Below are 26,360 nucleotides of genomic sequence, written 5' to 3' on the forward strand. Positions count from 1 at the left end.
CCAATCTGTACGACATATACATCTCCGGGTGGCGATGGTTATGGTTTTAGGGCGCTAAAGAGCGAGTTTATCAGCGTCCTTGCCTTAAATAAATAAAGACGAGCGTGGTGAAAACTTATTAAAATAACAAGAAATTTATAACCCTCATGCAACAACAAACGAGCATTTAAGACACGAGGGTGTGACGGAAAATTACGTCTCCTAATTTTTATGTCAAAACTCTTGAAGCTTTTTAAATACAAAAACCATTCTACATATTTATTCGTCATGTCTATATATTTGCAGCCCCCTGCCGCTAGAGGGCTCCGAAGCGCGTAACATGGCGGCGTAGACGTAACTATGTCGGTGCTTGAGAAACAGCGTGCTGCAATAGTGTTTCGAATTCGAAGAGTTCGTCCGCATAGTGGAGCACCGTTTCCTTCGTCGTGACGACGGCAAAGAACACGCAAGTGCTGCCACGTCTGCAGACACTCTGAGGCCTTGGGTTTCCTGCCATCGATCATCCTCCATAGAGTCGCGACTTTGCCCCAGCCGATGTTTATTTGTTTCCAAAACTTGAAAAGCACGTTCGAGGATTACGCGGTGCAAGCAGAGGTGAGGTAGCGGCTCCGTCAGCAAAGTAAAACATCAACAAACTGGTCTATCGTTGGGAAAAATGTGTTCGCTCAGGGTGACTATGTTGAGAGGTAAATATCCAGACTTGAAGAATAAATAATCTTTCACATCAAAAGTTCAAAGGCGCTACTGTTCAGCACGCCCTCCTGTAACACACCAGACGATTCATTACGAGACTGTCCATAGAATTCAGGTAAAACATTGCAAAATAATTAGATAAAACCAGGTACAGACACAGTGAAAAAGGGGACAGTGGCTACAACACCTTAAAATCTCACACCAAGTATTTATAAAAGAAGTCCTGATGTCATAGAAAATGTTAACACACAAACCAAGCTCGCCTCATAATCAGTTAAAATAAAGGCTGGTAGAGTGGGAGACCCAGGTCTTCTCCCCACGCTCGTCAAATAAAACCTGTCCATCTACAGGGAAACTGGAGATGCAGGTATGCCCCGACAACTGACCCATAATGAGGTGGGGCACCAAGTTTTAAATGTGCCGTCTCCAGACAGTAACGACGGCAGAATATCATCATTCGTCAATGTCAGGTAACGGCTTGCTGTTAGTGCACACTGAATGGAAATTGGAAATTTGTGGTAAGTTCCTGTGGGACCAAACTGCTAGGGTCATCGGTTTTTAGGCTTACGCACTTCTTTATCTAACTTAAACTAACTTTCGCTAAGGACAACACACACACACACACACACACACACACACACACACACACACACACACACACACACACACATACACATACACCCATGCCCTAGCGAGGACTCGAACCTCCGACGGGGCGAGCCGCGTGAACTGAGGCAAGGCGCTCGATACCCCGCGGAGGATAGCCCAACAATACGAGAACCTCCATATCCCACACCTATCTAGCACTTTTGATGCGTCAGATACCTTCTACGACTCTCACACGTTTTCAGATATTGTAAATAATTTACCTCTACTCTACTGAGACAAAGTTGAATGAGCGCACCGCATGAGTAGTGAAACAGATCCTTGACTCTGTGTTCATTTTTATCTGTGGTTGACTTGCTAGTCAGTCAATTGTGCAACGCTGAGTCAGTCTTGTTTGAGGTTTAGCAGTGCGCAAGTGCATTTTTGAGAGACTGAGATGTGTTTTCTGTGGGTCTGGGAGAATCTTTATAATGAACAAGAAAGTATATTGATAGAGAAAAGTTTGGAGGAATTTTAAAGGTATGTTTGTAATTTTTGTGATGAGAGAATTTTGTAACAATTTTGTTAGAGTCTTTTATTCTGGACAGTCTTTTTGCCAATTACCACAGTTTGATTTTTCAAAAATTAAATCTTTAAAGTAAAACCCACTTCCGTCGTTCACAGTAAAGTTCTGAATTTTTATCGTGTGTTCATTGCACCTTACAGCACACGAAGCAATAAATTATTTCTGATACACAAATTTGGAGTAGCCTATTTATCTTCAGCTGCTGCATCTGCTGATTTGCATTTACTTTCGAGAACGGCAGTACTCCAGACACAAGAACAACATCCTGAGCAGGAGGTAAGACACTTTCATTTCAGGGCAAATCTCACCTTGCATTCTTGTGCAAACAGTTGGTAGTCAGGATTTTTAGGTGTCTGTGCAAACACATACATTAATTTTCTGTGTGTTGTGTTGATAATTTCAAACAGTTTTCTTTTGAGAAGAGCAGTAATTTATTGTTGTTATTCTTATTCATATTAAGTATCGTTTAAAGGGTGCTTCGGTACTGAGTTTTAGTTATATAGTTTTCACTGAGCACACAATTGGTTTCTTTTGACATTTAATTAGATTCATTTTCTTTATTTCCAATTTTGCATTTCAAGAAGTTCAAATCTTTTATTTCACTACACTGTTCACAAGCGCAACACAAGGCCAGCCAACAGTCTGTTTCGCTCAGCAAGTACATGTTACATGAGGAGAAAGTCTTAGAAATCAGTGTGTTCAGTTTTCTCTAGTACGGAAAATAATTTAATAGAAAGCTTACATATCCAGTGATGGTTGGCTTCTGACCTGTATCTGTGATTCTGTTTATTTACCTTTCGGTTCAGAAATTAGTTTCAATATGCAGACATTAGTACCTTATACGGGAAACTAATGTTTCGCTCAACATGGATGTCATCCATGTTCCGAACTTCGCACACATTCCACCGGTCGTAATTTACATGTACTTGCGCATCTAGAACTACAACCTACATCATACTCCGGAAGCCGCCTAACGGTGTGTGGCGGAGGGCATATCTGGTACCACTAGCTGATCACAACTTCCCTGTTCCACTCGCGACATGGGAATAAGCCTCTGTTTTGGCTCTAATTCCACGAATTTTCTCGTCATGATCATTTCCCAAGATGGGTGTGTGAGGTAGTAATATGTTGCCTGACACTCTCTCCGGAAAGTGCTCTCTCTACATTTCAATAGTACAACTTTACTTCAAGCATAACACCTTCCTTGTACCGCCTGGCACCAGAGTTTGTTTACCATCAATGTAACGCTTTCGCGTCCACTAAACGATCCTGTGTCGAAACACGCCCGCTCTTCGTTAGATCTTCTCTGTCTCGTCCATCAGTGCTACATGGTAGGGATCTCATACTGATGAATACATAAGAATCGGTCGAAAAGAGCCTTACAATCCACTTCCTTTGTGGTTAAGTTACGTTTCCTGAAGATTCTTCCTATGAATCTGTCTGGCATCTGCTTTTCTTACTATTTGTTTTATGTGGTCATTCCACTTAAGGTCTGTCTGGATAGTTTACATGTTTGACGGTAGATACTATTTCCAGCGATTTGTCAGCAATAGTGCTATTGTACACTAGTGGATTCCTTTTGCTTAGGGTCAGAATTACTCTGTTGCCTGGGCTGCCATAGGACGGCTCTGAAAGCACCATGACAGATATAGACAAAGAGATCGCTAATGACGACGATCTGCATACCTTCACGCTTGATGTCTGCCCCTGTTAGCGACGGCATCTTCCAGCAGGATAACTACCCGTGATACAAGGTCAGAACCGTGCTACACTGGTGGTTGATGTCTTAGTCAGCGGGTTCGGCGAAAATGAACCTAATGGAACACATCTGTGACGCTGCCAGGAACCATCTTTGCTCCCACAAACCGTCAAACCGTAATTTACGGGAATTGCGCCACATTTGCGTAGGTACACACCACGTGACCAATAGTATACGGACACCTGGCTGAAAACGACTTAAAAGCTCGTGGTGCCCTCCATCGGTAATGCTGGAATTCAGTATGGTGATAGCCCACCCTTAGCCTTGATGACAGCTTCCACTCTCGCAGGCGTAAGTTCAATCAGGTGCTGGAAGGTTTCTTGAGGAATGGCAGCCCATTCTTCACGGAGTGCTGCACTGAGGAGAGGCATCGATGTCAGTCGCTGCGGCCTTGCAAGAAGTCAGTGTTCCAAAACATCCCAAAGATGGTCTATACGATTCAGGTCATAACTCTGTGCAGGCCAGACCGTTAGAGGGATGTTATTGTCGAGTAATCACTAATCCACAGGTCTTGCATTATGAACCCGTGCTCGATCGTGTTGGCCGGCCGGAGTGGGCGAGCGGTTCTAGGCGCTACAGTCTGGAACTACGCGACTACTACAGTCGCAGGTTCGAATCCTGCCTCGGGCATGGAAGTGTGTGATATCCTTAGGTTAGTTAGGTTTAAGTAGTTCTAAGTTGTAGTGGACTGATGACCTTAGAAGTTAAGTCCCATAATACTCAGAGCCATTTTTTTCGATTGTGTTGGAAGATGCAATCGCCATCCGCGAATTGCAGTGGGAATGAAGAAGGTGCGTAAAACATCAATATAGGCCTGTGCTGTGATAGCGCCACCCAGAACACCAAGGTGTGGAAGCCCCCTCCATGAAAAACAAGGCCACACCATAACACCACCACCTCCGAGCTTAACTGTTGGCACTACACACGCTGGCAGACGACATTCACCTAGCATTCGCCATACCCACACCCTGCCATCAGATTTCCACATTGTTTACCGCGATTAGTCACTCCACCCAACGTTTTTCCACTGTTCAGTCCTCCAATGTCTACGCTCCTTACAGAAACCGAGGCGTCGTTTGGCCTTTACCGGCGTGATGTGTGGCTTATGAGCAGCCGATCGACCATGAAATCCAAGTTTTCTCACCTCCCGCCGAACTCTCATCGTACTTGCAGTGGATCCTGATGAGGTCTGTAAGTTCTGTGTGATGGTGTGAATGACTGTCTGCCTATTAGACATTACGGTCCTCTTCAGTTGTCGGCGGTCTCTGTCAGTCTACAGACGAGGTCGCCCTGTACGCTTTTGTGCTGTACGTGTCCCTTCACGTTTCCACCTCACTATCGCATCGGAAACAGTGGACCTAGTGATGTTTAGAAGTGTGAAAATCTAGCGCACAGACGTACCACACAAGTGACACCCAATCACGTGACCACGTTCTAAGTCAGTGAGTTCTTCGCAGCGCCCCATTGTGCTCTCTCACGATGTCTAATAACTACCGAGGTCACTGATGTGGATTACCTGGCAGTAGGTTGCAGCACAATGGACCTAATATAAACAATGTACGTTTTTGTGGGTGTCCGGATACTTTTGATCAGATAGTGTCTATCGGCATATACATCCAGAGTCGTACGAAGGAGTTATCGAATACTATTCACGCAGAGTCGCTGTGGCATTGGTTTCTAAACGTGTACTAGTACGGAATTACGAAGATGACATCAATATCACGGGCAACGTTGACCTTCCTTCTAATTTTAATCGAAGATGACTATGTTGTAGCCGAGCGGTCTCAGGCGCTGGAGTCATGTGTTTGTCCTTAGCATAATTTAGGTTAAGTAATGTGTAAGCTTAGGTGGACTGATGATCTTAGCAGTCAAGTCGCATAAGGTTTCACACACACATTTGACTATGATGTTTTGGGTCATCAGCGTGTGTTGGAGGACATAACAGCTCCTTGATTCGCCACGGAACATGGGCAGTTGGCACTTTGTAGAGGTCTCTGCTGAGCGAAACCTTTTTCTTGTGACGGATACCACTGCCGTTTGTTCGACTTCCGTGTGGCACTCTCGCGGCGACTAAAGAATCGTGTGACTTTTATATATCTCTTCTGTTCATCGAACTTCGTAAAAATTCTACACCGACGAATGTTACCCAAGAATTTATCGGATGAAACTTGGCAAGCTACCTGCACTTTCCAGTCACATTTATGTGACCACCTGTGAAATACCTGAATAACCGTCTTTTGCAGCGCACACACTGCCGCGAGACGTGCGGAAAGACAGCCAGGGAGGTTCTCGAGAGTATCGACAGGGATGAAGAGCCACACCAACTCCAGCGCCGTGGCCGGCTGCACCAGGTTTCTTCGTTGAGGACCAATGGCGCGAACCGATTCTCTACTGGGTTTTAAGTCTGCGCGGTTTGGTGGCCAGGGGAGTACGGTAGGCTCACCCTGGTGGTGTTCGAACAACGCACTGTGTGACACACTGCATTGTCCTGCTGGTAGATTCCATCGAGTCGAGAAATAACAAACTGCACATGGGGGTGGACACGCTTCCCATGCATAGCTGGATGCTTGTGTTGATCGATTCTGCCTTCCAGAATGACTAGGTCGTGTAGGAAATTCCACGAAAACTGTAGCGGGGTGTTTGCTTTCACACGTTGCACGCCGTAGACACCAAGACACTGTCCAGTGGAGCATAAGGCGTGTTTAATAGGCCAGCTGTCGCCACTGACAAGAGGAGGCGAGGACGTTTGGAACGCGGATTCACTGCAAACTTCGTACACTCGTAGTATTCCATTAGGACAACAAAATGTGTTAGCAGTAACGCGTACTCCTCAAGCGTTACTGAGAAAATCGCAAGATAATTTCGGTCGTGAAATATATATATTTCTGTGCGTGGCCGTTTTTGCCATGAAGCGGCGGCAGCCCAGTGGGCCGTCACGGTAGCTCAGCGTGTTCGATCAGAGGGTTGCCTTCCTTTCTAATAAAAAAAAACTGAGTTAGTCGATCATCAACGAACTTAAAAATACATGTCTTACGACGTCCGCTCCGAGCAGACGCAACGAACAAAACCGAACAAAATAAGACTTTTTTTTAAAAAAAAAAAAGCGCGTTTCGTCAGAGGGCTACCTGCCCTCTGTAATAAAAAAAACTGAATTAATCGATCAACAACGACCTGAAACGGATGTCTTTCGACGTCCGCCCCGAGCAGATAAAACGGAGTGGGCAGCGTTGAAGCCCCGTAATCGCTGGGTCGCTGGATCGAGTCCCATTGGCCTTTTTTTAATTTCTACAACAGTTAATTTCTTTACTATTTATATTACAATCGATATAATGAGAAAAATACTTGTAATCGGATGAACTTTTATTAAATTTACAATTTTATTTGGCAGTCCACAAATTTTTATTATCACAAATAATACAATATTCATAACTATCGACTAGTAAACGACGAAACGCATAAAGTGAAACTGAAAATGTATGCTTGTCCGTGTCTTCAAAATTGTCCGTATTTTATCGAAAAAGAACGAGAAATTGCTTCTCGTGAAGACGCTATTAAAATACACTCGATACTGCATGATCGATTATCAGCGCCGGTATTTGAGGAAATCCTGCGTCATGCATCGTTTGCTTCCAAATTATCGGCTGTAAGAGGGCTTTTTGTAAAAGTTAACGAGGTTTGTTTTTCCACTGAAAACCTCAAAAGACCTTGCGTATGAGGAAACAGCATTTATTCAATGCAGCTGGTGCCGTTTAACTTTATGTTTTCCATGTTTTTACGAAATATACCATCCTGACATTGTACTCGTAATGTCGAAAGCGACGATTAATTGTTCATCTTTCGAAAGCCGTCTGTGCCGGTCAAAACTTGGAGGTAACAAGTCGTTTCGGGCTCCTTCCAGGCGTAAGGGATTTCTCAAACCACGGACAAGCATACATTTTCAGTATTACTTTATGCGTTTGGTCATTTACTAGTCGATAGTTATGAATACTACATTATTTGTGATAATAAAAATTGTGATAATAAAAATTTGTAGATTAAAACTGAAGAAACTGCAAAAAGGTGGGAGTTTAAGGAGATGGGACGATAAACTGAAAGAACCAGAGGTTGTACAGAGTTTCAGGGAGAGCATAAGGGAGCAATTCACAGGAATGGGGGAAAGAAATACAGTAGAAGAAGAATGGGTAGCTCTGCGGAATGAAGTAGTGAAGGCAGCAGAGGATCGAGTAAGTAAAAAGACAAGGGCTACTAGAAATCCTTGGGTAACAGAAAAGATACTGAATTTAATTGATGAAAGGAGAAAACATTAAACGCAGTAAATGAAGCAGGCAAAAGGGAATACAAACGTCTCAAAAATGAGATCGACAGGAAGTGCAAAATGGCTAAGCAGGGATGGCTAGAGGACAAATGTAAGGATGAAGAGGCTTATCTCACTAGGGGTAAGATAGATACTGCCCACAGGAAAATTAAAGAGACCTTTGGAGATAAGAGAATCACTTGCATGAATATCAAGAGCTCAGATGGAAACCCAGTTATAAGCAAAGAAGGGAAAGCAGAAAGGTGGAAGGAGTATATAAAGGGTCTATACAAGGGCGATGTACTTGAGGACAATATTATGGAAATGGAAGAGGATGTAGATGAAGACGAAATGGGAGATACGATACTGCGTGAAGAGCTTGACAGAGCACTGAAAGACCTGAGTCGAAACAAGGCCCCCGGAGTAGACAACATTCCATTAGAACTACTAATAGCCCTGGGAGAACCAGTACTGACAAAAATGTACCCTCTGGCGAGGAAGATGTATGCGACAGGTCAAATACCCTCACACGTCAAGAAGAATATAATAATTCCAATCCCAAAGAAAGCAGGTGTTGACATATGTGAAAATTACCGAACTATCAGTTTAATAAGTCACAGCTGCAAAATACTAACGCGAATTCTTTACAGACGAATGGAAAAACTAGTAGAAGCCGATCTCGGCGAAGATCAGTTTGGATTCCGTCGAAATGTTGGAACACGTGAGGCAATACTGACCCTACGACTTGTCTTAGAAAATAGATTAAGAAAAGGCAAACCTACATTTCTAGCATTTGTAGACTTAGAGAAAGCTTTTGACAATGTTGACTGGAATACTCTCCTTCAAATTCTAAAGGTGGCAGGGGTAAAATACAGGGAGCGAAAGGCTATTTCCAATTTGTACAGAAACCAGATGGCAGTTATAAGAGTCGAGGGACATGAAAGTAAAGCAGTGGTTGGGAAGGGAGTGAGACAGGGTTGTAGCCTCTCCCCGATGTTATTCAATCTGTATATTGAGCAAGCAGTAAAGGAAACAAAAGAAAAATTCGGAGTAGGTATTAAAGTCCATCGAGAAGAAATAAAAATTTTGAGGTTCGCCGATGACATTGTAATTCTGTCAGAGACAGCAAAGGACTTGGAAGAGCAGTTGAATGGAATGGACAGTGTCTTGAAAGGAGGATATAAGATGAACATCAACAAAAGCAAAACGAGGATAATGGAATGTAGTCGAATTAAGTCGGGTTATGTTGAGGGTATTAGATTAGGGAATGAGACACTTAAAGTAGTAAAGGAGTTTTGCTATTTAGGGAGCAAACTAACTGATGATGGTCGAAGAAGAGAGGATATAAAATGTATACTGGCAATGGCAAGGAAAGCGTTTCTGAAGAAGAGAAATTTGTTAACATCGAGTATAGATTTAAGTGTCAGGAAGTTGTTTCTGAAAGTATTTGTATGGAGTGTAGCCATGTATGGAAGTGAAACGTGGACGATAAATAGTTTGGACAAGAAGAGAATAGAAGCTTTTGAAATGTGATGATACAGAATAATGCTGAAGATTAGATGGGTAGATCACACAAGTAATGAGGAGGTATTGAATAGGATTGGAGAGAAGAGAAGTTTGTGGCACAACTTGACTAGAAGGGATCGGTTGGTAGGACATGTTCTGAGGCATAAAGGGATCACCAATTGAATACTGGAGGGCAGCGTGGAGGGTAAAAATCGTAGAGGGAGACCAAGAGATGAATACAGTAAGCAGATTCATAAGGATGTACGTTGCAGTAGGTACTGGGAGATGAAGAAGCCTGCACAGGATAGAGTAGCGTGGAGAGCTGCATCGAACCAGTCTCAGGACTGGAGACCACAACAACAACAATAAAAATTTGTAGACTGCCAAATGACATTGTAAATTTAAGAAAAGTTCATCCGAGTACAGGTATTTTCCCATTATATCAATTGTAATACAAATAGTAAAGAAAATGACTGTGCTAAAAATAAAAAACAACTTACGAACGGGACGCGATCCACCGATCCAGCGGCTTGCCGCCGCCCCCTGGTGAAAACGGCTACGCACTGGATTACAGGGTGTTACAAAAGGTACGGCCAAACTTTCAGGAAACATTCCTCACAGACAAATAAAGAAAAGATGTTATGTGGACATGTGTCCGGAAACGTTACTTTCCATGTTAGAGCTCATGTTATTACTTCTCTTCAAATCACATTACTCATGGAATGGAAACACATAGCAACAGAACGTACGAGCGTGACTCCAAACACTTTGTTACAGGAAATGTTCAAAATATCGTCCGTTAGCGAAGATACATGCATCCACCCTCCGTCGCATGGAATCCCTGATGCGCTGATGCAGCCCTGGATAATGACGTGTTGTTTCACAGCCGTCCACAATACGAGCACCAAGAGTCGCTAGATTTGGTACCGGGGTTGCGTAGACGAGAGCTTTCAAATGCCCCCATAAATGAAAGTCAAGAGGGTTGAGGTCAGGAGGGCGTGGAGGCCATGGAATTGGTCCGCCTCTACCAATCCATCGGTCACCGAATCTGTTGTTGAGAAGCGTACGAACACTTCGACTGAAATGTGCAGGAACACCATCGTGTATGAACCACATGTTGAATCGTACTTGTAAAGGCACATGTTCTAGCAGCACAGGTAGAGTATCCCGTATGAAATCATGATAACGTGCTCCATTGAGCGTAGGTGGAAGAACATGGGGCGCAATCGAGACATCACCAACAATGCCTGCCCAAACGTTCACAAAAAATCTGTGTTGATGACGTGATAGCACAACTGCGTGCGGATTCTCGTCAGCCCACACATGTCGATTGTGAAAATAAACAAATTGATCACGTTGGAATGAATCCTGATCCGTAAAGAGAACATTTGCACTGAAATGAGGATTGGTACATTGTCGGATGAACCATTTGCAGAAGTGTACCCGTGGAGCCCAATCAGCTGCTGATAGTGCCTGCACACGCTGTACATGGTACGGAAACAACTGGTTCTCCCGTAGCACTCTCCATACAGTGACGTGGTCAACGTTACCTTGTACAGCAGCAACTTCTCTGACGCTGACATTAGGGTTATCGTCAACTGCACGAAGAATTGTCTCGTCCATTGCAGGTGTCCTCGTCGTTCTACGTCTTCCCCAGTCGCGAGTCATAGGCTGGAATGTTCCGTGCTCCCTAAGGCGCCGATCAATTGCTTCGAACGTCTTCCTGTCGGGACACCTTCGTCCAGGAAATCTGTCTCGATACAAACGTACCGCGCCACGGCTATTGCCCCGTGCTAATCCATACATCAAATGGGCATCTGCCAACTCTGCATTTGTAAACATTGCACTGACTGCAAAACCACGTTCGTGATGAACACTAACCTGTTGATGCTACGTACTGATGTGCTTGATGCTAGTACTGTAGAGCAATGAGTCGCATGTCAACACAAGCACCGAAGTCAACATGACCTTCCTTCAATTGGGCCAACTGGCGGTGAATCGAGGAAGTACAGTACATACTGACGAAACTAAAATGAGCTCTAACATGGAAATTAAGCGTTTTCGGACACATGTCCACATAACGTCTTTTCTTTATTCGTGTGTGAGAAATGTTTCCTGAAAGTTAGGCCGTACCTTTTTGTAACACCCTGTATATTTGACGACGGAAATTATCTTGCGATTGTCTCAATAACGCTTGAGAAGTACGCGTTACTGCTAACACATTTTGTTGTCCTCATGGAGTACTACGCGTGTGCCAAGTTTGAAGTAAATCCGCGTTCCAAACGTCCTGGCCTCCCCGTGTCATTGGACGCTCCGTTGCAGTACTGGCGTGCAGAGTCCGGCCTGCGCCGGCGGTGAACAGCAGTCGGCACGGGTGTGTGGACCGAGCGTCTGCTGAAGAGGCGCGAGGGCTGCAACGTCCGCTGAGGAGACGGAGTCGGCCGCGGTCAGCTGCTTCAACATTTGCACGTCCACCCGCCCGCATATACACTCCTGGAAATTGAAATAAGAACACCGTGAATTCATTGTCCCAGGAAGGGGAAACTTTATTGACACATTCCTGGGGTCAGATACATCGCATGATCACACTGACAGAACCACAGGCACATAGACACAGGCAACAGAGCATGCACAATGTCGGCACTAGTACAGTGTATATCCACCTTTCGCAGCAATGCAGGCTGCTATTCTCCCATGGAGACGATCGTAGAGATGCTGGATGTAGTCCTGTGGAACGGCTTGCCATGCCATTTCCACCTGGCGCCTCAGTTGGACCAGCGTTCGTGCTGGACGTGCAGACCGCGTGAGACGACGCTTCATCCAGTCCCAAACATGCTCAATGGGGGACAGATCCGGAGATCTTGCTGGCCAGGGTAGTTGACTTACACCTTCTAGAGCACGTTGGGTGGCACGGGATGCATGCGGACGTGCATTGTCCTGTTGGAACAGCAAGTTCCCTTGCGGGTCTAGGAATGGTAGAACGATGGGTTCGATGACGGTTTGGATGTACCGTGCACTATTCAGTGTCCCCTCGACGATCACCAGAGGTGTACGGCCAGTGTAGGATATCGCTCCCCACACCATGATGCCGGGTGTTGGCCCTGTGTGCCTCGGTCGTATGCAGTCCTGATTGTGGCGCTCACCTGCACGGCGCCAAACACGCATACGACCATCATTGGCACCAAGGCAGAAGCGACTCTCATCGCTGAAGACGACACATCTCCATTCGTCCCTCCATTCACGCCTGTCGCGACACCACTGGAGGCGGGCTGCACGATGTTGGGGCGTGAGCGGAAGACGGCCTAACGGTGTGCGGGACCGTAGCCCAGCTTCATGGAGACGGTTGCGAATGGTCCTCGCCGATACCCCACGAGCAACAGTGTCCCTAATTTGCTGGGAAGTGGCGGTGCGGTCCCCTACGGCACTGCGTAGGATCCTACGGTCTTGGCGTGCATCCGTGCGTCGCTGCGGTCCGGTCCAAGGTCGACGGGCACGTGCACCTTCCGCCGACCACTGGCGACAACATCGATGTACTGTGGAGACCTCACGCCCCACGTGTTGAGCAATTCGGCGGTACGTCCACCCGGCCTCCCGCATGCCCACTATACGCCCTCGCTCAAAGTCCATCAACCGCACATACGGTTCACGTCCACGCTGTCGCGGCATGCTACCAGTGTTAAAGACTGCGATGGAGTTCCGTATGCCACGGCAAACTGGCTGACACTGACGGCGGCGGTGCACAAATGCTGCGCAGCTAGCGCCATTCGACGGCCAACACCGCGGTTTCTGGTGTGTCCGCTGTGCCGTGCGTGTGATCATTGCTTGTACAGCCCTCTCGCAGTGTCCGGAGCAAGTATGGTGGGTCTGACACACCGGTGTCAATGTGTTCTTTTTTCCATTTCCAGGAGTGTAACTTCACAGCCGCTGTTCCCCACTCTCACGGTGCACTTCAGTTGCCTCGGCGCCGGTTTTCCACAGCTCCGATATGCCATACACGGTACACTTTTTTAGCACAGTGGCACGCGAACAGTTTCCAAAGATAGCGGTTTCGTAGATGCTTCCAGCCTTGGCCCGAAAACCAATGATCGTGCCGCCCTGGACGTCAGATAAGTCGCTCCGTTTTCGCATTACAAAACATGCACTGTTTTCGGCGTCCCAGCTCCCCAGGTCACACTTTACATATCCTCCACTCCATTGCCCCTCTTGTCATCTGCGAGTGGTTATTACACGGTGACATCGTACACAGCTGATTATCACATTAATTTGAGTGAACCTCTGGCGTAGATTATACTTATTTAAGATAAGTGTCGGAAGTTCCATGGGGCTTTTCGCGGATGATGCTGTAGTATAAGAGCAGTTGCAGCATTAGAAAATTGGCAGTGAAATGCAGGAAGATCTGCAGCGGATAGGCACTTGGTGCAGGGAGTGGCAACTGACCCTTAACAAAGACAAATGTAATGTTTCGCGAATGCATAGAAAGAAGGCTCCCTTATTGTATGATTACATGATAGCGGAACAAACACTGATAACAGTTACATCTGTAAAATATCTGGGAGTATGCGTGCGGAACGATTTGAAGTGGAATGATCATATAAAATTAATTGTTCGTAAGGCGGGTGCCAGGTTGAGATTCATTGGGAGAGTGCTTAGAAAATGCAGTCCATCGACAAAGGAGGTGGCTTACAAAACACTCGTTCGACCTATACTTGAGTATTGCTCATCAGTGTGGGATCCGTACCAGACCGTGTTGACAGAGGAGATAGAGAAGATCCAAAGAAGAACAGCGCGTTTCGTCACAGGGTTATTTGGTAAGCGTGATAGCGTTACGGAGATCTTTAGCAAACTAAAATGGCAGACTGTGCAAGAGAGGCGCTCTCCATCGCGGTGTAAAGAGAGGCGCTCTGCATCGCGGTGTAGCTTGCTGTCCGCGTCTCGAGAGGATGCGTTTCTGGATGAGGTATCGAATATATTGCTTGCCCCTACTTATACCTCCTGAGGAGATCACGAATGTAAAATTAGAGAGATTCGAGCGCGCACAGAGGCTTTCCGGCAGTCGTTCTTCCCGCGAACCATACGCGAGTGCAACAGGAAAGGGAGGTAATGACAGTGGCACGAAAGTGCTCTCCGCCACACACCGTTGGGTGGCTTGCGGAGTATAAATGTAGATGTAGATGTACATGTACACCAGGATTTTCCCAAAAAATGTGTGTCTAACAACCCCCTTGCCTACAGCTATATTTTTGAGGTCGTTCTACCACAAATCACTCCACAAACTAACTGTAATACACTTTAAGGTTGCGACTGTTTTCTCGGTTTAATCAACATAGTGCACTCGAACCGGATCTTTTACTATACTTACGGGAGCAACATTACATTTCTTTACGTTTAGAGGCAGCTGTGAACGTATGCTGCATACGCTGATCATACGCAAGTGTGTCTTGCATTTCGTAACGACTTTCTAAAGCTTCCACCTCTCTTTGTACAGTATTTCTGTGCGATGTGCTGGTACTACTGGAAGAGAACGTGCCCGTAAAATGACGAACTCCCTGTTCATGTCGAGATGTTACTGCCTGCTTAGAAGAGATGTATATTGAGATGCCAGGTACCAGATTAATATAGTAGAGGACACACTTTACAAATGAATTTTCTTACCCATTTAAAGTAATGTAATGAACTGTAGGCGGCTAACTTTCTCGTCTCATTTTATACACTAAATTACGAAATCATACGATTCGTAACTTCGTGAAAGCATATTTCAGTTTGGGCACTTTTGTCGTTTCAAATCCAGAAAGACGGAAATTGGGTTGTGTAATTCAGTTTTTGAATAAAAGCCGTAAATTCTTACTGTAGAGATATCTGGAAAATAAGGTAGAACAACACTGTCGATTATTCAAAACGTAAACATTTCGAACTTTTACAACCTTTATCATGGTTCTGAAGAAATCTTTGTGCAGGAATTAATAACACTTCAGCATTGGAATGTTTGTAAATGAAAGCGACTGAAATACTAAGAGAGTTTACCTATACTTTGCATTTTAATAAGTGACTGACTTAAAGTTTCACAACTCATTTAAAACTTTGTGAATATTTAATTCTTCACTGTTAAAGGGAAAACGGCAGCTACCAATGATTTATCTGTCATTGGTACACAAGTATGTAAGGGTTATCGCTGTGTACACGAAATTTTCATTCAGAGGCAATTGTTTTGTGCAGTCTTAACGGTCAATCACTATCAATCAACGCTGTATTTGATAATGTGACAGTAAAACTCTGCGAGACAAGAAGGGCCGTGTTTCAATGCCAAGTTAGTGAGAGTTTCTGGACTCTTTTCCCAAGAGAGAACAAAAACAACACGATGAGCCAAAATTATCATAAGTAGTTTCAAGTTCTCCTCGTGTATAAGCCCTTGTCAACACTACATTTACAGTTTTAAACATGGCTATTACTCAGCAACCGAATACTAATTTCAACATAGAATTATACAGCCAACCGGTTGCAAATTACTGTTTGCAACCCTGACCTAGGCTTAGACATCTGCCAAAGGTGTCTTCGTCAGAATGAAACTCTCAGAAATCCTATAAAATAATACATAGAATATTTAGCATGACAAAATACGTAAACCAAGATGACAATTTTCATGATGTACAAAGGTTACTTATGTAAAATTACCTTGCGAGAAGGCAATGGCCCAATTTTAGAGCAGCTATTCTCGAGTGAAAAGTAAAACAAAACGTCCATACCTTTGGCACGTGTGCTTAGCTAGGATCAACACCAGACTGACCGGCCCAGTGGCTTACATTGTTGTCACGAGGACAATACAAGTAGCGGACAGTGACGTGTGCCCGTTTGAAACATTATAACAGAAATAACTGAAACAAAACGCAATTAATTTTAAAAACAAATATAAAGGAAGAGAGCTTAATGCACTATTGAAAATACACGGTAGTCTCACAGATTAAGTATAAATAAGAGCCGTCAATTAGGCTTTACAGAAATTAGTATTTTGAAAAGACAGAATAACACAGATTTTTTTTATTTTCGACAAATGTATAATACGGGAAAATATTTGCATGAAGGCAACTTTAGTACCATTTATCTATGAGATTCGAAGAAAACGATGTTTAGGAACCATAGGCAGGAAAATATCGTAAAAATAAAGGAATCAAAACTCCTCGCGCTTTGGATTGGAACCAATGAAAAAAATTTTGTTACGTAGTTGCAACTGTTGACTGAGAATGAGGCCATGGTTCTTAGAAGTATGCTTGAAAATCTCCAACTCTTAGAGTACGTCGATCCTATGACCTTTCTTTCCTCTATGTAAAATGGAAATGACTTCAACGCTAGTGTCCAGAAATTAGTAGAAGAGCAGCAAAAGATGAATTGTGTACATTAGTGCCTCTTTCTTCAAATAATTGTTCCTTACACCTGACATCAAAAGACGTTCCACTTTGTCCTACACAATCAACGGGACACGTATCACAAGTGATTTTGTACACCCCTGAATTGTGTGTAGGAGCAACTGTCGACTTGTGACTGATAGTGAGCAAGATTTTTTTTTTTTTTTTTTTTTTTTTTTTTTTTTTTTGCAAGTTTATGTTCGTGCGAAAGTAACCAGAACAAAAATATTTCCTGGGCTCCATTTTTAGGCCAGATTTCGTATTAATTCATCTGATTAAAAAATATGGATTCTAAGTTACCTTTTCCACGAACAATAACTTGCAAAAAAATCCCATTCACAGTCTCAAGTTCACAGTCGCTCCTATACACAAGTCACAGCTGTGTGTATATAATATCACTTGTGATACGTGCCCTGTTTATTAGGCAGGACAAACTGGAAGGTATTGTAGTGTCAGGTACAAGTAACGTTTACTGGAAAAAAGAGGCGCTAGTGTACAGATACTACTTTTTCTGGTCATCTGCTAACTTCCGGACACAAACCGAAAAGGGAATTTCCATTTTACAATGAGAAAAGAAAGGTGGTAGGCTCGATGTAGTGAAAGAACTGCAGATTTTCAGGAATATTTCTAAGAACGACGGCCTCATCATCAATGAACAGCTTCAACAACGTAACAAAAATTTTTTCAATGTACTGCCCATTGAATTTTGTTTCCTTTATTTTTACTATATTTTCCTGCCTCTGGTTACAAAACATCATTTTCTTCGAATCTCATGGATATGTCCTACTAAAGTTATCTTCAAGCAAATATTTTCTAGATTGTACTGCTGTCTGTAAATAAAGAAAGACTATATTATTCTGTCCTTTACGTAATATAAATTTCTGTAAAGCATAATAGATGACTCTTATTTATACATCGTTTGTTTGACTAATGTCTCTTTTCAGTAATACATTAAGCTCTCGTCCTTTCTATTTGTTTTTAAAATTACCTGTCTTTTTTTTCAGTTATTTCTGTTATAATTTTTCAAATCGGTGCATGTCAATGTCCGCACCCTACAGGCGGCGCAACTTGTGTTGTTTTTGCTGCAGTAATGTAAGCCATTGGGCCAATCAGTCTGATGTTGTTCCTAGCTAGGCACACGTCCCAACGGCTGGAACGTTTTGTTTTATTTTTGACTTGAGCATAACTGTTCTAAAATCGGACCACTGCTTTTTCACAATGAAATTTTACGTAAGTAATCTTTGTACCGCGTGACAATCATAATCTTGTTTAATGTGTTTTTTGTCACACCAAATTTTCTATTTATTATTTTATAGAGCCAGAACGTGTGAGAACATGATTTGTTCTAAGTCGTCACAGTAAACTTCGGACGAGTAGTTGCTGTCTTCCAAGAATTGGCCTGTTCTTTCCTAGGGCGCACACGAAAGTCGAGTTCCTCGGAGAAACGGTTTCTCTGCTCTACTCCCAACGGAGCGTCACAAAATGCCGTTACTTGCGCCCACCCTCCGAGCTATTGACTCGTAGCACATTAGCTCGGAACACTCTGAACCTAACGTTCTCAGAGGTTTCGCATATTAGCTAGGCACGAGACAATCACCGTTGTTCTGAAGGGGAGGCACGTCACAGCCGTAGACACACAGGACAGAAGAGCTGATTGCCACGAGACACAGCTGCACGCCCAGAGTGGAATTGGAAAGTAACTTCGCCTTCAGTCGGCAAGATTGTTTCGACACCACAGTGCCTTACTTTCTGTGGTCGTAATGGAGGACATGCTACGTCATTTACTGCAACACCACAGCCAGCACAGCAGCGGAGATGGGTGAGACGTAACTCACCATAAAAATGCTTTTCGTTTTCAGGAAAATTAATCAATAGAAAAGAATGGGTTGGCATTATTCTATTGTAAGGGACTGATCATTGAGGCCGTGGTAATTAACTTTGTAAGCCAACACCCCCCCCTCCCCCCTCCTCTGGCGTGCTCGCATGATGATTGATAAAGCGAGAGCTGAAAGTGGAGTCATGATGTCATTTCAAGACGTAACTGACAGTAGTTCGTCTTGAAATCACAGCTTTCAATGAAATATGAATAACTAGTGGCAGAAGAACAATAGTGTTCCAGAACAATAAGTTCAAACAAGATGAATAATGTGATAACCCGAGCGGTCTCAGGCGCTGCAGTCATGGACTGTGCGGCTGGTCCCGGCGGAGGTTCGAGTCCTCCCTCGGGCATGGGTGTGTGTGTTTGTCCTTAGGTTAATTTAGGTTAAGTAGTGTGTAAGCTTAGGGACTGATGAACTTATCAGTCAAGTCCCATAAGATTTCGCACACATTTGAACTATCCCACTGGTGATGACTTAAAATGGAAAAGACGAACTGCACCTGGGAGACATAAAACACAAAGCAGCTAGAAAACGCGGTTTTTATTTAGAAAAAAAATATTTCTGCGCTCGCTGCGGAGGATGGCCACGCAAACAAACTTGGAAATCATCCAGCATTTCTGAACTTGGAATAATTTGTTTGCCTGTACATGTACATCAGATTTTCTTGTCTTACTTGTTAGAGTGTAATTTCGTCGCGATAAACATTAATGAGGCGAAAATTCTGTATTTACCCCCAAAAGATTTCGACTTCACAACACGTAAGTTCCTCCTAAACTTCTAGACTTTTGCGTAGATATTCTGCACTTTTTTGTGTTACAGCTTGTTGTTCGTTATCTGGCAACAGCAAAACCTGTATCTTTACGGAGAGAATAATATTTGTTACGATGCTGAATTCTATTCCTGTGTTAGGCTGGATTATCATATTTTTGTTGCACTAATTTATTCGACTGGTTTTATTTAGTCATTGATTTTTTTTTTTCGTTTCAGGGTTCCTGTTTCATCAAATGAATTCGGTAACCTCATCACCCCTGTAAAATTGCTCCTCCCACCCTTTCGGCAGATTTTCAGCGCTGTCCTCAACTGTAGCAATACCGACCTGCGTTCCTATCGCTGTTAGTCCGACGTCAATGGTTTGCTTGTGTAGCGCGCACGTTCTTTGGAGTAGACATAAGGCTGACGGTGTTGCGTGCACAGTAAATGGACTTCGTCACACTTCATGTGCGGTAACAGAAGACCTGAGAGGATGGACTTTGACGGAAGCATCATTAATTTGTGACCAGCATTACGGCGGACGCAGAAAAAGCAGCGTCAGATACAGCGAGCATGACTCAGCGCAACGCCCACGGTTGTGACGTAGCTACATGCCACCAATAGCATGTAGCATCGGTGGTTCAGTGGTAGAATGCTCGCCTGCCACGCGGGCGGCCCGGGTTCGATTCCCGGCCGATGCATAATTTTTTTTCTTTTTATCCGCAGCAAGGGAACTTGTACCTACTCCCTAGAGACCGGTCGCAGTTGGTTAGGAGGAATATCTCCGGTTGGCAACGTCAACATCCATCGGTTTTTGTGTAGTTCTCGATAAATTTTGTCAATTTAGTATCTGTTCACCTGTAAATCGTGTTGATGATCAGTTTCGCTGATCTAATTGGGATCCACTTAGCGATTGTGAGTAGCTCAGTTTATGTATAGATGGTGAATGCTAAATGCTGTGATAAGATTATTGAAGTATTTGGCGGATCTTTTAAATTTAATCACTGTGATGGAAACGTCGGTGAAGTCAAAGATCATGCAGGTTTCGCGATTAGAACGGTCCGGATTTTTGAACTTCCCTTTGAAATAACTGCGGAACAAATTAATTGCGTCCTCAAAGCATATGGGAAAGTCATTAGTAATGCCGCGGAGAAGTGGACCACCTTTCAAACGTTTCCAGTTTTAAATGGTGTCAGGCAAATAAAAATAGGTGTTCAGTAACACATTCCCTCGTATGTTTACGTATGTGATTATAGAACAATTGCAATGTATAAAGAGGAGAGAACATCGAGACTCTGTGGTGTAATGCTTATCGTTCAGTCGGCCTTTGGCTGTGGAGCGGTGCGGTACGTCCCGGCCGCTCCGTGTCGTGTTTCCGGGTGTGTTGTTGTTTACCGCGCCGGCGCGCTAGTGTTACGTATTGCCGTCACGTTCCTGACACACGATGGCTCTTTCGTATCGGAAAGCCACGATCAAGCTGCAGTTCGACACTACGTACTCTAGACCCAAGGCCCACGAAGTAGAGCGTTTTTTACGCGATGTGGTACATGTTGATCCTAACGAGCTGATCGGTATCCACTTATCTATTGTCTCCAGCGTAGTATATCTTAAGTTCACTGACGACGAAGCATGTGACAAACTTCTCAGACGCTCGACGGCAGGTTATCGGTTCTGCCACTCAGACGGAAACGTGGGTGTGGTGACGCTTGAACGTGCTGGATTGGGAATCCAAAATGTGCGCGTGTTTGAGCTCCCTTTTGAAGTTCCAGCGGATTTGGTCAGCCTTGCTCTTCGACCCTATGGAACAGTTCTCGGCCACACGGCCGAAAAATGGAAGACCTTCGACACCTACCCTGTCCTTAACGGGGTGCGACAAGTCCGTATTGACCTGCATCGCCATATTCCTTCGTATCTCACGATCGCTGGTTGCAGGGCAATAATTATTTACGACGGTCAGCCGAGAACCTGCTCCGGTTGTGGCCAGACGGGACACATGCGTACCGAATGCCTGCAACGCCGTCTCGTGCAGACACCCTCGACCGACCAGATTCGTCCGCCGACACCGACCTCTCTGCCGATTACGTATGTTGCGGCGGCGAGACGGGAGACGCCGGCTGTATATGACGACCCCACTGTATTGGTGCGAGCTTTGGAGGACCCTGCAGTAGCTTCCACGGAGCCCCAAGCGTCTTTCAGTGCTGATGCTACTGATGTCCTTTCGTCGGACCCTGGCGCACCGTCACAACGGCTCGCCGACGGTGCGATGGAAGTTGAAGCACAGGATGCAGCGTCCTCCCCTTGCCCTACGTCGGAAACAGAGGCGCGGCAGCGTAAGCAGAAATCACCCAAGCGTCATAAGAAGCGGCGCAAGACAACCGACGACGTAGAACAGCCCGAGGCGATACCGCTGGATGACGAGGTGCCTCAACCGCTCCACCGCGCCGACACAGGCGACCCTACCGTCTCACACGGTTCGACGTCTTCTCCCACTACCGCTGCGTCTGGACCACATGGGGATGCGGGAGATCACCGCAGCTCCGACACCGGGGATGCACCCTTGCCTCCGTCTGCCTCTCGAGATCCAGTGGTGTCAACGTCCCTGGGCGACTGGGCGCAGGAGATGGAGTTGCAGGATGCGTTTCAGGACCAAGACGATGCACCGATGCCGATGGCAGCGTCTACGCGGCCGGCGACAGACGCCTAGGGCGGCATGAGCACCTCTCGTCGCTGCCTAGCACTTCGCAAGACCGGCGCTCCACGTCACGATTACTGCCCTCCTGTCATACCATGGTCACCTCCCGAGACTTGATGGACCAGGCATACCGCCTCGCCACGATCAACGTCAATGGCATTACATCTGATGTCAAGACCCGTATGCTGAAGGATACGTTGCGCGCTGCGGATCTGGACGTTGTTTTCCTTCAAGAAGTCCGATCAGGACTCTGTCTCGATGCCTACGGATATGACGCCTACACTATGCCTGCAGATGTGGGCGGCGGAGGTACGGCGATTCTACTGCGGGAAGGGATAATGGCCACTGATGTCTCCTATTTACCGTCGGCCCGGGGGGTCGCACTCACGATTGGTACAGTACGTCTGGTGAACTTATATGCTCCTTCAGGCACCGGCAAAAGGAGAGAACGGCGCACCTTTTTTGCCGAAGATATAGCCCCGCTCTTCCAGGGCAATACCGACCACTTGGTAGTAGGCGGCGATTTTAATTGTGTGCTCCGCCCATCCGACCAGGAGCCACACTATACCCCCTGCCCGGCACTCCAGGCACTTGTACAGGACTTGGCCTTGTTGGACACCTGGATCATCCAACACGGCGACCGTCGAGCACACACCTACTTTACTAGTCACTCCGCGAGCCGTTTGGATCGAGTCTACGTCACCCGCGGCCTACGATCGGCCGTTGTCGACGCTGAGATGTGGCCGGCAGCGTTCACGGATCACCTCGCATATGTGTGTACTCTCACCCTTCCCCGCCAGCGCGTCCGCCGAAGCAGGGGTCCGTGGCGCCTCAATGTGGCCCTTCTTGATGAGATAAATTGCAGACGCGCAGTCGAGTCCACATGGAGCAATTGCCACCGGCGTTTACCCGCCTACCGTTCTGTACTTCAATGGTGGTTACGGTGTGCAAAACCCGCACTGTGCCGAACATTAGTCAGCTATGGACGCGACCGAGCGCGCTGGTATACTGCGACTACTGATTTTTACTATACTGCGCTCCGCGAACTGGCTGTACAACCGCCGTCGCCAGAGCGACAATCAGCAGTACAACGCGTCAAGGCACAATTGCTTCGTATCAACGCCGTACGTCTTGCGGGTGTGCGGGTGCGAGCGAGAACGACTGATGATGTTCGTGGTGAACGACCTTCCCTCCACCATATCATTCAAGAACGCCGAAGACGCAAGAGGCAGCTCATTACCGAGGTTGAGACGGAGGATGGGCGACGCGTTGACGCACAAATGGATATCGTCCGAGCGTTCACAGAGTCATATAAACTTCTTTACGAGAGGGAGTCCCACATGAATGTAGGGGTCAGGGAAGTCCTATCTGACCTACCAGTCTCTCGGAACCTACAAGATGATGCTACGCTCTTGTCGGCGGTGACTTTGGAAGAACTGCGAGAGGCTCTGTTGCGTGGCTCTCCCAACAAAACGCCTGGCCCTGACGGCCTCCCTCTTGAATTTTACAAGCGGTTCTTTGATCTCATGGGCCCAATGTGGGTCAGGATGTACAGTGAACTCCTGGACGCCGATTTTCAGGTACCATCTGACTTTACTGAGGGGCTCTTGATCCCTGTGTCCAAACCCGGCGGAGGCCGTCGCCCTCTTGATTTTCGCCCGTTGACAATGCTAAACACCGACTATAAGCTGTTGACACGCATGCTCCGTGAGAGGCTCAAACCTACGGTAATGGCGGCCATTCACACTGATCAAACCTGCCTCGGGGGCGACACTAATGTGTTTACGACTTTAAGCACCTATAGAGACGTGGTGGCGCTCATGCAAACTTGCCGCCTCCAAGGCGCTCTTGTTGCGCTGGACTTCGACCATGCTTTCGACCGCGTTAACCATGGTTTTCTGCGTGCTGTTATGGAACACATCGGTGTCCCGCGTCTGACGACGTCTGTTGTGCTTCGATTGATCCATGGAGCTGTCACGAGGATTATGATCAACGGCTGTCGGTCCGCCCCCGTCCGTGTCAACAGGTCCGTCCGGCAGGGTTGTCCTCTTTCTGCCATGCTCTTCGCCGTTGCCCTCGAACCAGCTCTTCACGGACTACGGCGACGCTTAGAAGGACTTACCCTCCGTTCCGTAACCTTTCGATGTGGTGCATACGCCGACGATGTGATGTTCTTAGCACGGTCTAGTGACGAAATACACACGGCGTTTTCCTGGCTCCACCAGTATGGGGCGGTGGCAGGCAGTGTGCTCAACCTTCGGAAATCACGCTACATGGAGGTAGGACGAGGAATGCCTGCAGGTCTGGCCGTACCTCTGACAAAGGTCCCGATGCTCAAGTGTTTAGGGATATCACTCCATCGACAAATACAACGTACGGCGGCCTTTACGTATCGTATGGTCTTACGACGACTCCGTTTAGAGGCTCGTCTCAATAAATTCAGATCATTGAACATTTTGCAACGCGCCCAATACGTCAATGTGTACATGGCTTCTCACCTTAACTATTACGCCCATGTACTGCCGATAACGGACACGATGGCTTCCAGGATACAGGCAGTGTTTGGACACGTGGTGAACGATGGTGCTGTTTTCAAGATCCGTTTTGTTACGCTTACTTTACCCTTCGACAAAGGCGGTGTTGGACTCACTCACGTCAAGCACAGAGCGCTGGCACTGTATCTCCGTTCCATGAGGCGACTCTGGCTTTCACCAAAAGCCAGTCTCCCCGGCCTACTGATTGAAGAAGTGGCCCCACGTACGCTGTACCCACCGGTACCAGTTGGACATTTATCGCCCTCGCTGTCACATATTAGAACGTTTTTCGTAGAGCATAGCTATGTGTTGCGGGTTATATCGGAGACACGGAATCCGACAGCGAAGACGTATTATAGTGCTCTCCAGCACTGGACTCCGGATAACGACATTGTACGGCGCCACCCTACGGTCGACTGGCCACGGGTATGGCGAACCATCCACGCGCCGTTCCTGTCTACTTTCGTGCGGTCGACGTGGTATGTGGTCGTTAACGAGAAACTTCCAACCCGACAACGGCTGCATGCCATTCACCTAATTGACGACCCTGTGTGCCCCCGTTGCACGACGTTAGACACGGACGAACATAGACTGAACTGTGGCCCCGCGCGTGAGTGCTGGAAACTGATCCGCCAGATCCTGGCTTTCCTGCTCCGCCGCCCCTACGTTTCGATTTTACCCCAAGAACTCTTTCATCCCGACGCTGTCTATTTCCCTATGACCCGGATGAATGCGGTTAATTGGGTACGAGGAATGGCGATACACTACATATACCGCGATGGAGACAAAGACGTCCTCGATTTATGGTACTATATGATCGACGAGTTTCTGGTCTTAACGAACAGACAGGATTACCGGAACCTTTTTGCGAACTATTTGGGTTCGTCATTCATGGACCCACCACCCAGCTGGGGTGTGCCGGGTGTGAGAAGACGTTAACTTGTAGATATGATCTTTCCACGATTCCCCTATGGTAACAGAAACAGTCTCTGACTGTGTGCAGCGGCCCCGGGCGCTCCAACGATTGGTGGCTGGTGATGTCCAATGTAATGACGACCGCCCGTTCCTGGCCGCCCGCCTAGCAATGTGACCGCGGCGAGCAAGATGGCCCTTTTTAGTTCACTTTATTGGCAACTTTTTGCACATGGCTGCCTTGTTTTTTTTATGCATTCTCAAAAAAAAAAAAAAAAATGGTTAGGGCACGGACTTCCGGCACTTTCTTTTCTTCTGTTTCATTTTCTTTTGTTATTCCACCAGTTATTCAGAAAGTTTCCCAAACCTACATTATCATTGACAAATTAGTTAGATTATTGAATAAAAATTATTTTCTTTTTGTCGAACAAAGCAATTCATGGCGGTGGGGAAAAAAAAAAAAAAAAAAAGGTGGTAGAATGCTCGCCTGCCACGCGGGCGGCCCGGGTTCGATTCCCGGCCGATGCATAATTTTTTTTCTTTTTATCCGCAGCAAGGGAACTTGTACCTACTCCCTAGAGACCGGTCGCAGTTGGTTAGGAGGAATATCTCCGGTTGGCAACGTCAACATCCATCGGTTTTTGTGTAGTTCTCGATAAATTTTGTCAATTTAGTATCTGTTCACCTGTAAATCGTGTTGATGATCAGTTTCGCTGATCTAATTGGGATCCACTTAGCGATTGTGAGTAGCTCAGTTTATGTATAGATGGTG

At 46.0% G+C, this 26,360-nt stretch overlaps 1 non-coding gene across 1 annotated transcript; it reads left to right on the forward strand.

Annotated features, from left to right (window-relative positions):
* Nucleotides 1-20,080: 20,080 nt before the first annotated feature.
* Trnag-gcc (transfer RNA glycine (anticodon GCC)) lies at nt 20,081-20,151 on the forward strand. The gene has a single exon. It is a non-coding gene; the product is annotated as a tRNA-Gly (tRNA).
* The last annotated feature ends 6,209 nt before the right edge of the window (nt 20,152-26,360 follow it).

The sequence above is a fragment of the Schistocerca gregaria genome, chromosome 10, assembly GCF_023897955.1.
Source record: "Schistocerca gregaria isolate iqSchGreg1 chromosome 10, iqSchGreg1.2, whole genome shotgun sequence".
Lineage (NCBI taxonomy): Eukaryota > Metazoa > Arthropoda > Insecta > Orthoptera > Acrididae > Schistocerca > Schistocerca gregaria.